Genomic DNA, 16,953 nt, shown 5'->3' with positions numbered 1-16,953 from the left:
GTCTTACTAACTTGTCTGCCATTTGTAATGAGAATATGGCAGACCGTACCTCAATGATCCCTAGTTTCTCCATTACAGAGAGTGACATAAGATTTATGCTTGACCCCAGGTCACATAGAGCCTTGTTAAAGGTCATGGTGCCTATGGTACAGGGTATTAAGAATTTGCTAGGATCTTGTCTCTTTTGAGGTAATGTTTGCAGAACCCATGTATCTAGTTCACTAATGAGCAAGGGAGGTTCACCTTCCCAAGTCTCATTACCAAACAACTTGGCATTCAGCTTCATGATAGCTCCTAAATATTAAGCAACTTGCTCTCTAGTTACATCTTCATCCTCTTCAGAGGAAGAATAGTCTTTAGAGCTCATGAATGGCAGAAGGAGGTTTAATGGAATCTCTATGGTCTCTATATGAGCCTCAGATTCCTTTAGGTCCTCAATAGGAGACTCCTTCTTGCTCAGAGGACGTCCCAGGAGGTTTTCTTCACTAGGATTTTTGTCCTTTCCTCCCTCTCTACATTCGGCCATATTGACTATATCAATGGCCTTGCACTCTCTCTTTGGATTCTCTTCTGTATTGCTTGGGAGAGTACTAGGGGGAGTTTCAGTTACTTTCTTACTCAGCTGGCTGACAAACCCCAATTTGACTATTTGTTTCGTAACGAATTTAGAGTGTTTCGATAACCTTTTGTCACATTTAGCCTATGAATTAGCATGGTTTTGTTATCTCTCCCATATTTGTGCTTAAGTGTAAAAACATGCTTTTTAAGCCTTATTTGATGAATTCTAGTTTCTCTTTGATTCCATAAGATGCCTTGATGTGTTTGCTAGTAATCCCAGGATTGAAATAGGCTAGGCATGGATCAAAGGAAGCAAGGAAGGAAGCATACAAGTGGAGAGAAGCATAAAAAGTCAAAGAAGCAAAGTCAGCTATGCACGCGCACGCGCACAAGGCGCTCGCGTGCACATTGCAAAACAGATCAAGGACGCGCACGCGTACCGTGCGCGCACGCGTACCGTGCGCGCACGCGCCGATGATGGCACATGACCTCACTAATGCAACACGTGCCTGGCGATTTGAGAGGGTTTCTGAACCCATTTTGGCGCCAAATGCTAAGGAAGAGGAATATGAGGGTGAATGATTAAGGGAAAGGCATCAGGGAATGAATTAGGCAATAATACACACTCACTAGGATTAGTTTTAGAGTTAGTTTCTAGAGAGAGAATCTCTCACTTCTCTCTAGAATTAGGATTAGGTTTAGGTTAATCCCTCTTCTTAGATCTAGGTTTAATTCATGCTTTGATTCAATTTTCTTTTATCAATTCTTAATCTTCTCATCTCTCCCTTTCTAGTTATGTGCTTTCATAATTGTAATTCTTCATTTTGTTTTGGATAGATTGTTGTTCCTTTGTTTCCTTTCAATAATGCAATTTGAGTTAATTCATGATAGTTGTGATTTCCTTGATTGTTGTTGTTAATTCTTTGCAATAATTGTTGTTAGATTCTATTCTTGCTATCAATTTACTATGCTTTTCTTTTATGCCTTCCAAGTGTTTGATGAAATGCTTGGTTGGAACTTAGTGTAGGTTTTGCTCCTCTTGGCCTAGGTAGAGTAGTTAGTAACTCTTGAGTTATCTAATTCCCTTGTTGGTTGACAATTAGAAATTGCTAATTAATTTGAATACCTCTAAAGCTAGTCTTTCCTTTAGGAGTTGATTAGAACTTGAGGAATCAAATTGATTCATCCACTTGACTTTCCTCCATGGTTAGAGGTTAACTAAGTGGGAGCAATGAACAATTCTCATCACAATTGAGAAGGATAACTAGGATAGAACTTCTAATTTTCATACCTTGCCAAGATTCTTTTATAGTTGTTAGTTTACCTTCATTGCCATTTATCTTTCATGCTTCGTATCAAAACCCCAAAATAACTCAAACCAATAACAAGACACTTTATTGTAATTCCTAGGGAGAACGACCCGAGGTTTAAATACTTTGGTTTATAAAATTAGGGGTTTATTACTTGTGACAAACAATCTTTTGTATGAAAGGATTATTGTTGGTTTAGAAACTATACTTTACAACGAGATTTCATTAGTGAAATTCTAAACCGTCAAAAATCCGTTCGTCACTGGCCCACTTGTGCCTCCAAATTTCTGATGGAGGACCTTGTTTTACTCATGAAACTTAAAGTGGCCTTAGACAGATCAGAGACTATATTTGCTAAATTAGAGGAGCTCTGCTCAGAATTCTCTATCTGTTGCTGAGAAGATGATGGAAAAGGCTTGCTATTGCTAAACTTGTTTCTTCCACCATTATTAAAGCCTTGTTGAGGCTTTTGTTGATCCTTCCATGAGAAATTTGGATGATTTCTCCATGATAAATTATAGGTGTTTCCATAAGGTTCACCCATGTAATTTACCTCTGCCATTGCAAGGTTCTCAGAATCATAAGCTTCTTCTTCAGAAGATGCCTCTTTAGTACTGTTGGATGCATTTTGCCATCCATTCAGACTTTGAGAAATCATGTTGACTTGCTGAGTCAACACTTTGTTCTGAGCCAGTATGGCATTCAGAGCATCAGTTTCAAGAACTCCCTTCCTCTGAGGCATCCCATTATTCACAGAATTCCTCTCAGAAGTGTACATGAATTGGTTATTTGCAACCATTTCAATAAGTTCTTGAGCTTCTGCAGGCGTTTTCTTTAGGTGAATGGATCCACCTGCAGAATGGTCCAATGACATTTTGGAAAACTCAGATAGACCATAATAGAATATATCTAATATGGTCCATTCTGAAAATATGTCAGAAGGACACTTTTTGGTCATCTGCTTGTATCTTTCCCAAGCTTCATAGAGGGATTCACCATCTTTTTGCTTGAAGGTCTGAACATCCACTCTAAGCTTGCTCAGCTTTTGAGGAGGAAAGAATTTATCCAAGAAGGCCGTGACCAGCTTATCCCAGGAGTCCAGGCTATCTTTAGGTTGTGAGTCCAACCATGTTCTAGCTTTGTCTCTTACAGTAAAATGGAAAAGCATGAGCCTGTAGACTTCAGGATCTACTCCATTCGTCTTAACAGTCTCACAAATCTGCAAGAACTCAGTTAAAAACTGGTAAGGATCTTCAGATAGAAGTCCATGAAACTTGCAGTTCTGTTGCATTAGAGCAACTAATTGAGGTTTCAGCTCAAAATTGTATGCTCCAATGGCAGAAATTGAGATGCTTCTTCCATCAAACTTGGACGTGGGTTTAGTAAAGTCACCAAGCATCCTCCTTACATTATTGTTGTTGGGTTCGGCTGCCATCTCTTTCTCTTGTTCGAAAATTTCAGAAAGGTTGCCTCTGGATTGTTGTAATTTAGCTTTTCTTAGTTTCCTCTTCAGAGTCCTTTCAGGTTCAGGATCAGCTTCAATAAGAATGCCTTTTTCCTTGTTCCTGCTCATATGAAAGAGAAGAGAACAAGAAAAGAAGAGAAGAGGAATCCTATATGTCACAGTAAAGAGGTTCCTTATTGTTAGTAGAAGAAGAAAGGGAATAAAGAAAGGAGAATCCAAACAGAAGGGTGAGGATAGGGGTAGTGAATTAAGATGAAGAGAGGTGAAGAAAAGTGTTAGTAAATAAATAAATAAATAGAAGAAGAGAAGAGGGAGAAAATTCAAAAATTAATTTTGAAAAGGAGTTAATGATTTTCGAAAATTAAAGATGAGATAGAATTAAAATTAAAATTTAAAACAATTAGTTAATTTAAAAAGAATTTTGAAAAAGGGATGAGATATTTTCGAAAATTAGAGAGGAAAAAATAGTTAGGTGGTTTTGAAAAAGATAAGAAACAAACAAAAAGTCAAATAGTTAGTTGAAAAAGATATTAAAATCAAATTTGAAAAGATAAGAAGATAAGAAGTTAGAAAAGATATTTTAAAATCAAATTTTTGAAAAAGATAAAATTTTAAAAAAGATATGATATAAAAGATAAGATAAGATAGATTTAATTTTTAAAGTTAAAATTAATTACTTGACTAACAAGAAACTAAAAGATATGATTCTAGAATTTAAAGATTGAACCTTTCTTAACAAGAAAGTAACAAACTTCAAATTTTTGAATCAATCACATTAATTGTTAGCATAATTTTCGAAAATAAAGAAAAAATTAAGAAAAATATTTTTGAAAAATATTTTTAAATTTTCGAAAATCATAAGATAAAAATGAAAAAGATTTGATTTTTGAAAAAGTTTTGAAAAGATAGGATTTTTAAAATTGAAAATTTGACTTGACTTGTAAGAAACAACTAATTTTAAAATTTTTTGACTAAGTCAACTCAAATTTTCAAAAATTATGAGAAAATTAAGGAAAAGATATTTTTATTTTTGAATTTTTAATTATGAGAGAGAAAAACATAAAAATGACTCACAACATGAAAATTATGAATCAAGACATATGATGCATGCAAGAAGACTATGAATGTCAAGATGAACACCATGAACACTTTGAAGATCATGATGAACATCAAGAACATATTTTTGAAAAATTTTCGATGCAAAGAAAACATGCAAGACACCAAACTTAGAATTCTTTAATGCTTAGACACTATGAATGCAAAAATGCACTTGAAAAATAACATACAACACAAAACAAGAAAATATCAAGATCAAACAAGAAGACTTGCCAAGAACAACTTGAAGATCATGAAGAACACCATGAGTGCATGAATTTTCAAAAAATGCCAGAAAAAATTTTTAAAACATGCAATTGACACCAAACTTAAAAATTGACTCAAAACTCAAACAAGAAACACAAAATATTTTGATTTTTATGATTTTATTAATTTTTTGTATTTTTATTATTTTTTCGAAAATATTCTTTAGAAAAACGAAAATAAAGACAAATTTCTGAAAGATTTTTGAAAACCTTTTTTTTTTTGAAAAGAAAATAAAAAGAAAATTACCTAATCTGAGCAACAAGATGAACCGTCAATTGTCCATACTTGAACAATCCCCGGCAACGGTGCCAAAAACTTGGTGGACGAAATTGTGATCATCAACAATGGCTCCAAAGACTTGGTGCTCTCAAACATAAATCACACTTTGTCACAACTCCGCACAACTAACAAGCAAGTGTACTGGGTCGTCCAAATAATACCTTACGTGAGTAAGGGTCGATCCCACAGAGATTGTTGGTATGAAGCAAGCTATGGTCACCTTGTAAATCTTAGTCAGGCGGATAATAAATGGTTATGAATTTTTGAATAATAATAATAAATAAATAGAAAATAGTTACTCATATAATTTAATGATGGGAATTTCAGATAGGTGCATGGAGATGTTGTGGTCCTTCTGAATCTCTGCTTTCCTACTGCTTTTATCCAATCTTTGTCACTCCTTTCTATGGCAAGCTGTATGTAGGGCATCGCCGTTGTCAATGGCTACATCCCATCCTCTCAGTAAAAATGGTCTAAATACTTTGTCACAGCACGGCTAATCATCTGTTGGTTCTCAATCATGTCGGAATAGAATCCCTTGATCCTTTTGTGTCTGTTACTAACGCCCAACAATCGCGAGTTTTAAGCTTGTCACAGTCATTCAATCCCAGAATCCTACTCGGAATACCACAGACAAGGTTAGACTTTCCAGATTCCCATGAATGCCGCCATCAATTCTAGCTTATACCACGAAGATTCTGATTAAAGAATCCATGAGATATGCGCCCGGTCTAAGGTAGAACGGAAGTGGTTGTCAGTCACGCGCGTTCATAGGTGAGAATGATGATGAGTGTCATGGATCATCACATTCATCATGTTGAAGTGCAATGAATATCTTAGAATAGGAATAAATCGAATTGAATAGAAAGTAATAGTAATTGCATTAAAACTTGAGGTACAGCAGAGCTCCACACCCTTAATCTATGGTGTGTAGAAACTCCACCGTTGAAAATACATAAGTGATAGAGGTCCAGGCATGGCCGAATGGCCAGCCCCCAAACGTGGTCAAAAGATCAAAAATATAATCAAAGACGTCTAATACACTAGTAAAAAGTTCTATTTATACTAAAACTAGCTACTATGGTTTACAAAAGTAAGTAATTGATGCATAAATTCACTTCCGGGGCCCACTTGGTGTGTGCTTGGGCTGAGCTTGATCTATCCACGAGCTGAGGCTTCTTTTGGAGTTGAATGCCAAGCTGCAACGTGTTTTAGGCGTTCAACTCTGGTTCGTGACGTGTTTCTGGCGTTTGACTCCAGAATGCAGCATGGAACTGGCGTTGAGTGCCAGTTTGCGTCATCTTATCACGAATAAAGTATGGATTATTATATATTTATAGAAAGCTATGGATGTCTATTTTTCAAGGTCGTTGAGAGCGCGCCATTTGGAGTTCTGTAGCTCCAGAAAATCCATTTCGAATGCAGGGAGGTCAGAATCCAACAGCATCAGCAGTCCTTTGTCAGCCTTCTTTCAGAGTTTTGCTCAGGTCCCTCAATTTCAGCCAAAAAATACCTAAAATTACAGAAAAACACACAAACTCATAGTAAAGTCCAAAAATATAAATTTAGCATAAAAACTAATGAAAACATCCATAAAAGTAACTAGATCATACTAAAAACTACCTAAAAACAATGCCAAAAAGCGTATAAATTATCCGCTCATCACTCCTACTACTATGAACTCTCACCCCTCTGGCTTCAAGTTTGATTCCAATGTTGTTGTTAGGAATGGGAACTATAATGAGAACAGGCATCAAGGTTGGAAGAATCAAAGATGGGAGGAGCCACAAGGATTTAATCAACCCTCATGGCGACAACCACCTCCAATGGACTATCAACAACCATTCTGTGATGCATATCAAGGCAATGGCTATGGTGAACGCTCTTTTGATTATCAACAACCACCACCATATGCCTAAGAACCCCCTCCTCAACATGACTTTGGACTACCATACTCACAAGCCCCTTTCCGCTATTCACCCCCATATGACCCTAATCCTTATCCACTACACCAACCACCATATGAACCTTATCCAGAACCACCACCTCAATATTCACCATCTCCATATCCTTATCAAAAAGAACCACCTCCGTATTATGAATCTGTTTCCCAAAATAATGAACCCTCATATCCACCCCACACCTCCATGGAGAACACACTTACTTCTCTCACTAGTCTTACCTCTACACTCCAAAATCTTGTATCCCGTATGGACCAACCCTCTATCTCCAATATTCAACCCTCAAGCTCCAGTGCACTTCCATCTCAACCACAGAATGATCTCTCCATCCCATCACCACTATCCATGGAAGAGCACCCACATCCATCAATCCAAGAGTAACATGATCCTAATGATGCTATTGACATGGAACAAAAGAGAAGGGATCATCTTCGTGAATCTATACTTCATAAGGAGCTAGAGGAGGCACTAAAGGTGAAGGTAGAAGAGACCTTTGCAGATGAGGAGTAGTTGAAGGGAGTTATCAGAGAAAAGAAGCCATCAAGGAGGAATACGATTTCATACTTAAACACCTGGATCAAGCGATAAATCGATTACCTTTCCGACATTCGGACATTCAAGGAACCCCCATGGCTTCATGTGAAAAATCTACTGAAGAACGTGGCATGAAGGAGAAGTTAGAAACTCCGGTGGACAGTGAGCAGCGCGATTTTGTACTGGAACAATTGGAAGAAGCTACGCCCGCCATTAAAGAGGAAGAAGTGGTTGAAGACTTAGGAGATGCAGAACCTCCATGGGAAACTCAAGTCACAGAGCCCCCTTCTAAGGAGTTTGAATTTGATGTTGAGGAGGGTGTACAACCTCCAAAGCATATCAGGGTTGAAGACTTTGAAGGGGACGATCATGAGATGGATTCAATCATTCAAGAATTCTTATCTACATTTGAATCCTCTCCCATTGGACTTGACATGGAGATTAAAGAAGAAGAAGCACAACCTTCCATGCCCTTGGTGAGCAATGAAGAAGAGATTGAATTGGAAGAAAGCTACCAAGAGGAAGAGGTTGATATTGAAGACGCTTGCAAAGAGGTGGTAGTTGTCAAGGAAGAACACAAAGGAGTGGAGCTTGCAAGTTCATTAGAAACCCCTCCCCCTAAGTTGCCATCATCCTTCACAACATTCAAGTGGGTAAAATTCATATCCCTTAGCTTTCTAATTCCACTTGAATATGGGCTACTGGAGAAGGATGGTCAACTTAGAGCTCTTTGTGGCATCAAGAGTAAGAGGAAGATGATCAGTGGTAAGAATTGTCCTGCAAGGTTCATTATAGTTGGAAGCTTTAAGTTTAAATGCAAAGGTTGGTATAGAGCTCAATTGAATGGGTCTAGGAAGTTGGTTGGCCGCTTTAGTGAGAATTCAGATTGCTTGCCACCCGGATGGAATCATAATGATCAACAAGAAGACGGGTGCAAAAGAAAGATTTGGGACTCCGAAATTCATTTTGGCAATCAACACTTTTGGGGCCTTGCCACTTGCTTCAACTTGCTTGAAGGCTCTTTACGCTTAATTTGGGATCCCGGAGGCTATTGGAAGTACAAACATTGGTGGAGATTCCTGGATCAGTACAAGCATAAGCCACCATAACAGGGAGCTCACCAAATGTCCAACTTAAGGACTTTAACTAAAAGTGCTAGGTGGGAGACAACCCACCATGGTATGATCGTCCCTCTTTAGTTTTAATTCTAGTCTGTTTTGTTTGTTTTTGAGTTTTGATTGAACCTGGAATTTTGCATAACATTCATATTAGCATTGCATTCTGCATATTGCATAAAAAAAATCGCACGTGACGCGACCGCGTCGCCGACGCATCCGCGTCATAGGTGCGTTGGGAAGAAAACAAAATTGAACAGAGAGTCAAGCGAAAGTGTGGCTCGAGACATGCCTTTGGCACAATTTGACTCACGCGACCACGTTGCTGATGCGCTCGCGTCATGTGGGAAAAACGCCTCCCACGCGTCCGCGTCACCCACGCGAATGCGTGCCTCAAAATCGACGTAAAAAGGGTGTATGGCTGAAAGTTGACCTAGAATTGGGCTGGACTCGTGCTAGAACCACAAGCCCTGCCACGCGTACGCGTGCCCCACGCGTTCGCGCCATTTTCAAATTTAGGCCATGCACACGATCGCGTCAACCACGTGACCGTGTCACTCAAAGATTTGGCAATATGAATTTCAAACAGAGAGTTACGCGACCGCGAGGCTGCCCTCGTGCTAATGGCAGAAATCGATCCATGCGACCGCGTGGATGATGCGTCCGCGTCATTTCAAAGAAGCGCTATCCGCGCGAACGCGTCACTCACGCGTCCGCGTCACCAGCGGCGCACAGCTTATCCAAATAAGCCAAATATCTTATCTTTTTCTTCCCCATATCTAAATATTTTCTTTCCTTCTTATTTCTTTCTTTCTCCTTTCTTACTTTCTTTTTTCTTTTCCATTGGTGTTAAAATTCTCTTCTTCAACTATTGCATCTTTTCTTGAATTATTCTGGTGCTTCATGACTTGTTTTATTCTGATTGGGTATTATTATTCATAAGTCAATGCTAATTTTATAATACTGATATTCCTTTTACATTGATATGCACTTACTCTATCTTGCATTACCTACACTCTCTTTCCCATTGTTGCAACTTTTTGCACTGTTGATATGCCATATGCTTTTATTATTTTCTCACTTGCATGTTGTAGCTACCATGTAATTGAGACCTTTATTATTTGGCATTAACCAACCCATATTTTATTTATTTTCTTATCTTTATTTTTGGGTTACTTTTTCTCCTTTTCCTCTTCTTTCAGGATGGCCACCGAGAGGTAGGGAAAAGGAAGAACTTCTATATGGGGAGATAAACAAGTCCATCTGCACAATCCTTGGAGATAAGCATCAGTTGAAGCAACCCGTCCACTTGCACATCTTAGCAAGCACCGAGGACGGTGCAATCTTTAAGTGTGGGGAGATCGATACCAATCTCCATGGGTTAGTTATTCTCTTCTCAACACCAATGTCTTATTTTCTTTATTAGTTTATTGTTGCATTGCATAATAGATTGCATGTGTAGTTGATTGTTTGTATTTAAGTACTACTTAGTTGAAAAATAATAAGTTTCTTTTTAAGACCCTATTTTTGAAAAATTTCACTAATTTAAATTAAAAATTAAAATTTTCTGTGTTAAATTTGTTTGGAAGTTGTAATTGGAACATGGTTTTTGAGCTAAAGAACACACAACCTGTGAGATTTGAGCTTAATTGCATGGTTACATTATTTAACCATAATATTTTATTCTTGTGTGTTTTCTTCTCTATGATTGTAATCTTTATTTTGTTCCAATCTATATGTCCAATATTTAGTGTATTTATATGCTTGCATATGATTGAGGCCATTACTTATTTTTGCTCACTTATCCCAAATAAGCCTACCCTTTTATGTCACCCTTGTTAGCCACTTTGAGCTTTTTAATCCCCTTCTATTTTATAACCACATTACTAGCCTTAAGCAGAAAAATAAAATAAAAATCCCAAGTTGAATCCTTGGTTAGCTTAAGATAGATATTGTGTATAATTTAAGTGTGAGGAATTTTATGGGAACATGGGATGATAGAAAAAAGTAGGGAATTAAATTGAATAAGTTATTTGAAAATTTAGAAAGCATGCTCATGTGAAATCAAAATAATTAAATTACCATGTGCATTGATAAAAAAATTAAAAAATAAATTAAAAAAATAAAATAAATAAAATAAATTAAAATAAAGTAATTAAATAAGGGGATACAAAAAAGATATATTACCCCAAATGCAAAATAAAAAGAATCAATGCATATGGGACAAAATTCAAAAAATAAGTTTGATACATGAGCATGTAATACAAAAGTGGGAAAAATTTGGGTAGCTAGGTAAAGCATTTTAAATTATATAAAGTATGTATATGTTAAGTGAGATCTTAGACTAATCAAGGATTCACTTTGTTAGCTCACTTAGCCTTATATATATACCCTTACCTTTACCTCAGCACCATTACAACCCTGAAAAGACCTCATGATGTTTGCATTGGTATGCTAAATATTTGTTGATTGGTTAGACGAAGAACAAGGTTTAGAAAGCATGACTAGAGAAGAGTAGAGTGATTGACCCTAGATACTTGAGCGATTAGAGTGATATACACTACCAGTGAGGGTTCAATGCTTGATTATACGTTTCCTGCTTTCATGAGGTATCTTCTTACAAGTTTTCTTGTCTTTTATTGTGTAATTTGAATTAATGGAATTTGATTCATATTTTTCTTGGAGAACTTATTTACTTTTAACCAAGTAGGTAGAAATATTTTGCATGTAGTTGCATTCACATAGATAGGTTGCATTGCATACTCTCTATCACTCCTCTTCACTCCTTTATAGCTTCTCTTGAGCTTAGCATGAGGACATGCTAATATTTAAGTGTGGGGAGGTTGATAAACTACTATTTTATAGTTTATCTTGTGCTCAATTGAGTGGTTTTTATCAACTCTTTACCCACTTATTCATATGATTTGCATGTTTTACATTTTCCTTCCTGATTCTGTGGTATGATTGAAAACATGCTTCATTGGTCTTAATTTTGCTATGTTTAATCCTCTCTTATTACCATTCGATGCCTTGATATGTGTGTTAAGTGATTTCAAAGATTACAGGGTAGGAATGGCTTAGAGGATGGAAAGGAAGCATGCAAAACTGGAAGGAATACAAGGAACTGAAGGAACTGCTAAAGCTGTCCAGCCTGACCTCTTGGTACTAAATCGGCCATAACATGAGCTACAGAAATCCAAATGATGTGGTTTTAGTTGCGTTGGAAACTTAACATTCGGGGCTTCACAACGATATATAATTTGCCATATCTGCCCCGAAGTTAGGCGACGCGGACGCGTGAATGACGCACATGCATCACATCTGCAAAATCTCAATCTACGCAAACGCGTGGACGACGCCTCCGCGTCACTTTGCCGCGACCGGTACGAACCAGCAGTGATTTCTGGGCTGTTTTTGACCTAGTTCTTGGCCCAGAAAACACAGATTAGAGGCTATAAAGTGGGGGAATGCATTGATACATAATACAACATACATTCATAAGTCACACTTTTCATAATTTAGATGTAGTTTTTAGAGAGAGAGAGGCTCTCTCCTCTCTCTTAGGAATTAGGATTAGGATTTCTCTTAAAGGATTTAGGAATATTTTTATCTTCTTCAGATCACAGGTTCAATGTTCTTTTTATTTATTTTCTCTTTTATTTGTTTATAAACTTTCCATGTTAGGATTGATTTTCTTAATTAATACACATTGATGTATTTCAAACTTATGATTGCTTTCCTCTATTTATATAAATAATTTAGATTTTTTACTATTGGCTTTGGTTGATTAATTGGTGACTCTTGAGTTGTCAAACTCATCGTGATTGATAATTGTTATTCTTGCTGATTAATTTAAATTCATATAACTCTAGTCTTTCCTTAAAGAGTTGACTAGGACTTTAGGTGTTAAATTAATTTGTCCACTTAACTGACCTTCATAGTTAGAGGTTGACTTAGTGGGAGCAAAAATATGATTCTGATCACCATTGATAAGGATAACTAGGATAGGACTTCCAGTTTTCATACCTTGCCAAGAGTTTTATTAGTTATTAATTTATTAATTCCTGCAATTTATTTCTCTTGTTCAAACCTTTTTAAGAAACCAAAATTATATCTTTTTACATAACCAATAATAAATCATACTTCCCTGCAATTCCTTGAGAAGACGACCCGAGGTTTGAATACTTCGGTTTATAAATTTTATTGGGTTTGTTACTTGTGACAACCAAACATTTGTACGAAAGGATTTTCTGTTGGTTTAGAAGCTATACTTACAACGCGACTATTTTTATAAAATTCTTTACCGATAGGAAATCCGATTCGTCAGCAACAGAACCGCGAAGAGAGAGAGAGAGAGTGCGCGAAGAGAGAGAGGGAGCCGGTTCTGCCACCACCGCCGTGTCCAGTCGCCGTCGTTTGCTCCGTCACCGCTCCTGAAGGTGGGTGGCCGAACCTTTACTGCCAGAGAACACCACTGTCGCCATCAAGATCCACTGCCGGTCGCTGCTACTGCTCAGGGTGGCTGACAAGGGTGCTGCCAGATTAGTTCAGAAATCGCCACTGCTCTGTCTTCTTTTACAGTAAGTATTTATGTTCAGTTAACCCCCGCATTAGTGTCCCGTTATGTGTATTAAAGTTCTTGTGATATTAATGTGTTAGGATAGTAATCGAGCTTGCATGTAGAGATTGAGGCTATTTCTACCATTGAGAAAGCAAGCGGAGCTGCGATTTCGGTTGACACTGATTTCGGGCCGAGACGAAAGGGATTCTTTGACGTGTTGGGTTATGGTTTTGCTTAATCGAGGTAAGGGGCTTTTATAAAACTAATTTATTTTAAAGTGGAATTGTTATAAATTGATATGACGAGCGAAATGCTTTTCTAGTGATTATGTAAGTCTTATGCATTGTCTGATTTGTCCTGGATGAATATGGTTGTCTGCTTGGCTGAAATAATGTCTAATTTTGTCAAAATTGAGATTTTTGATAGGTTTGGCCTGAAATGATTTTTGATATATAAAGCCTGGATTTGGTTTTATTGGAAACTAATTTGGTCTTGAACCTGTTGGAAAGAGTTGAGGATTGGTTTGGTTGGGACCCGAAAAGGGTAGCAAGGTCCAAGTTTTAGGGGAGATGCTGCCGAATTTTTTTATGAAATTAAGATTTTGTTTTAAAATACGATTTAGAAAAAGAATGAATTTGAGAGGTTCCATTACTTGGTTCTTGATTTATTAAGAAATAGAAATTTTGAATTTAATCTGTTTACAGGAAGTATATATTTAAGATCGATTTAAATATGAAAGAACCTATGTTTTGAAGTTTTGACTAAAGAAGTACTTTTGGGAGAATTTTTAGTGGATTTTAAATGAAATTGAACCTTGATTAATTAAGTTCGTTTTGCTTTTAAAGTACTTTTTAAATTTTGATTTAGCAACATTAAACAATTCTGACCTTTGGGAAGGTTATTGATTTAAGAATGAAATGAAATTGATTTGGAACTTAGTATTTTAAACATTTTTGGATTTTAAACTATGTTTGGAATTATATGCTTTGGTTTAGAAACTTCCTTTGAATAACTTAATTTAAGGAAACAATGTTTTTAAGAATCTCTACTGAATTTATGGAAATGAGGTCGGTTATTTTTCCCTAAAGCCTTGAGACTATGTTGAAGAATTTTATTACCAAATTTTGACTTAGAAATAATTATTTTGAAAGAAAATTGAATTGAGGAAAAGTGGTCCTTGAATATGTTTGTTATTGAAAGTATATGGGCTAAGAATGATTTTTTTTTAAATAAGATTTTAAGCCTGATTGATTATGGATATTATTGAAAATATGATAAGGGTTTCTGGCCTGGCAAGGATGGTGGTATAGTCCCGCTTGCTCAGTGCGTAAGCCGTTGTGCAGGGATGGTGGTTTTATCCCGCTTGCAGTGAGGATGGTGGTTTCGTCCTGCTCGCATATTATTTGGCAAGGACGGTGGTTTAATCCCGCTTGCGTGTTCTGGGCAAGGATAGTGGTTTAGTCCCGCTTGTTTGTGGAACCTACGGATAAGGATGGTAGTTTAATCCCGCTTATCCGAGTCGGGTCTGGCAACATAACCGACGCGTTAGCTCATGGCCAGAAGGACAGGCATGTGTCATATGTGTAAAACCCAGTAATTAACGGCTAATTAACCCATAAATGAGAATTTATTCTAGAAAGCCCAAAATGTGATTTTTATGGCTAAATGTGATAGAGGAGATTGAGACGAGAATTTCGGTACCAATTTTATAGAATTCGGACCAAGATTGGACCGAACGGGCCAAACTGGGCCAACAGACCCAAAGTGGGTCCTTGGCCCAATACAACTAAACCAAAACCCTAGTTTTCAGCATTCTCTCTCCTCACAACACTCAAATTCACGTTGAAATTAGAAGGGAGGGGGGAAGAACACTCTCTCAAGTTCTATCTCTCCCTTGATTTTCAAACCACCATAACTTTTGATCTAGAGCTTCGATTGCCGCACTGTTTGTGGCCACGCGTTCACTGTGGAGAGCTCTACAAAACTCATACAATTAATCTTGAGGTAAGCCACATTTTGCTCTTCGAATTTCTAGTCTTGTTTTCGAGTTTCATGAGCAAAAATGTTGAGATTTTGGGCTCTTTGATGTTATAGGACCCAACTCTCTTGAAGGAGAAGATTAATCTTGTCTCCTTGGACCTTAGGTGTGGTAAGATTCTCAACCCCAGTGTAATTTGTGGTTCTATGATGTTTGGATTTTGAGATGTTGTGTTTGGGTGTGATGATTGTGGCTTAGGTTGTGTATATGTGAATATTGGAGCTTGATTGGTGATATTGAAAAACTTGAAAAGGGTTTTGGTGGTGAAAAATCTATTCTTAGAGGTGTTGAGACCTTGAGAGCTTGTCGATAAGTGATTTGGAAGTACTCCGGTTGAGCTTGGAAAATCGGCTAAGGTATGGTCTCGGTTTCTCGTATCTAATATGTAATATCGTAGGAAATACTTAGGCTAGAGGCCCTAAGATAGGCATTGAATTATTGATGTTGTTGAATGGTTGATATATATGATGTGGTCATATATGTGATGATGATTATTGATGCCTTGATGGTATGATGTATGATAAGTATGCATGTTGTGATATATGCTTGATGATTGATTACGGCTGAATTGTAGGTGGAACCATGTTGATGGTGAGTATGATATTAATTGTGTACAATGATGATTTATTGGAATTGGTGTTGTTGAAAATTGGCATGAGGAAGAGTATATGATATGTCAATGTGTTTGAGTTTGAGCCACGTGGGTGAAGTGAGTTAAAATGATGGGATAGTGATTTTTGTGAATTGTGGTAAAGTGTCAATGTGTAAGTTGAGGAGGCTTGATGTTGAATTTGATATATTTTGATTGATTTCAAAGAAAAGAGGTGAAATTGGCATGTTTTGATTGATTTTGAAAAGAGTTGAAAATGGCTTGTTTTGAAAATGGCACTTTGTGGTTTTGTATGAAAAGCATGGTTTTTGGGCATACTTTGACGGGACATAACTTGGACTACGGATCTCTATTTTTGCCAAATCTGTTTAGAAATGAAATTGGATCCGGGGTGTCCATGCCGTTTGAAGAACGGGTGAAAAACGATTTAAAATGAGGAAGTTATGTCCGTCGGAAGATTGGGGGTTGAATTTGTGAATTCTGCAGGTTTTAACTTAGAAATTTTTAGCATAATGACCCCCCGCGTGTAGGCACACTTGGCACGTACGCGCCGTTCTTCTTGAAAATGCCATCCATGCGTACTCGTGATGTGCGCGGGTGCGCCGAATGTGCTGTGCCCAATGCCCAGCCATTTTTCCAGAGAACTGTGCCAGTTTTGTGCCTGGGGCACGAGAACACCCACGCGAACGCGTGGTTGACGCGTGCACGTCGATTTGCTAATTTTCAATCCATGCGTTAGCGTGCATAACGCATACGCGTCGATGAGTTTTGTGGCCATCCACGAGTGCGTGTAGAGTGCGCGTACGCGTGGCCCTGTTTTCATCCCAAAGTTGATTTTTGAGTTTTAAAAGCCAAATCTCATACTTCTAAGCCTCCGATCTCACCACTTATATCTTAAATCATTATGATATGTCTAGCTATGAGAAAAAGGGTCAGTAAATGTGGTAACTTGCGAGTGAAGCAAGGGAAAAATGAATAATCAATGAGGATCAAAGATGATTATGTGAGATGCAGAGGATGGTGGTGGAAGTGCTTGTTATACCATGGGCCGAAGGGCCGTAATTGTTAATGAAATGGCTGGTTATGGATTTAACCATGAGCCGAATGGCTGGTTATGGATTTAACCGTGAGCTGGATGGCTAGATTATTGTCGTGTTACG

General features: G+C 37.4%; 1 non-coding gene across 1 annotated transcript; it reads left to right on the top strand.

The window, feature by feature from the left end:
- The first annotated feature begins 2,800 nt into the window (after positions 1-2,800).
- LOC112713575 (small nucleolar RNA R71) lies at positions 2,801-2,904 on the top strand. The gene has a single exon (XR_003158546.1). It is a non-coding gene; the product is annotated as a small nucleolar RNA R71 (small nucleolar RNA).
- The last annotated feature ends 14,049 nt before the right edge of the window (positions 2,905-16,953 follow it).

This window comes from Arachis hypogaea, chromosome 9 (assembly GCF_003086295.3).
Source record: "Arachis hypogaea cultivar Tifrunner chromosome 9, arahy.Tifrunner.gnm2.J5K5, whole genome shotgun sequence".
NCBI classification, from domain to species: Eukaryota; Viridiplantae; Streptophyta; class Magnoliopsida; order Fabales; family Fabaceae; genus Arachis; species Arachis hypogaea.
Note: the sequence above shows the minus strand (reverse complement) of the source record. Positions and strands in the feature narration are given on the sequence as shown.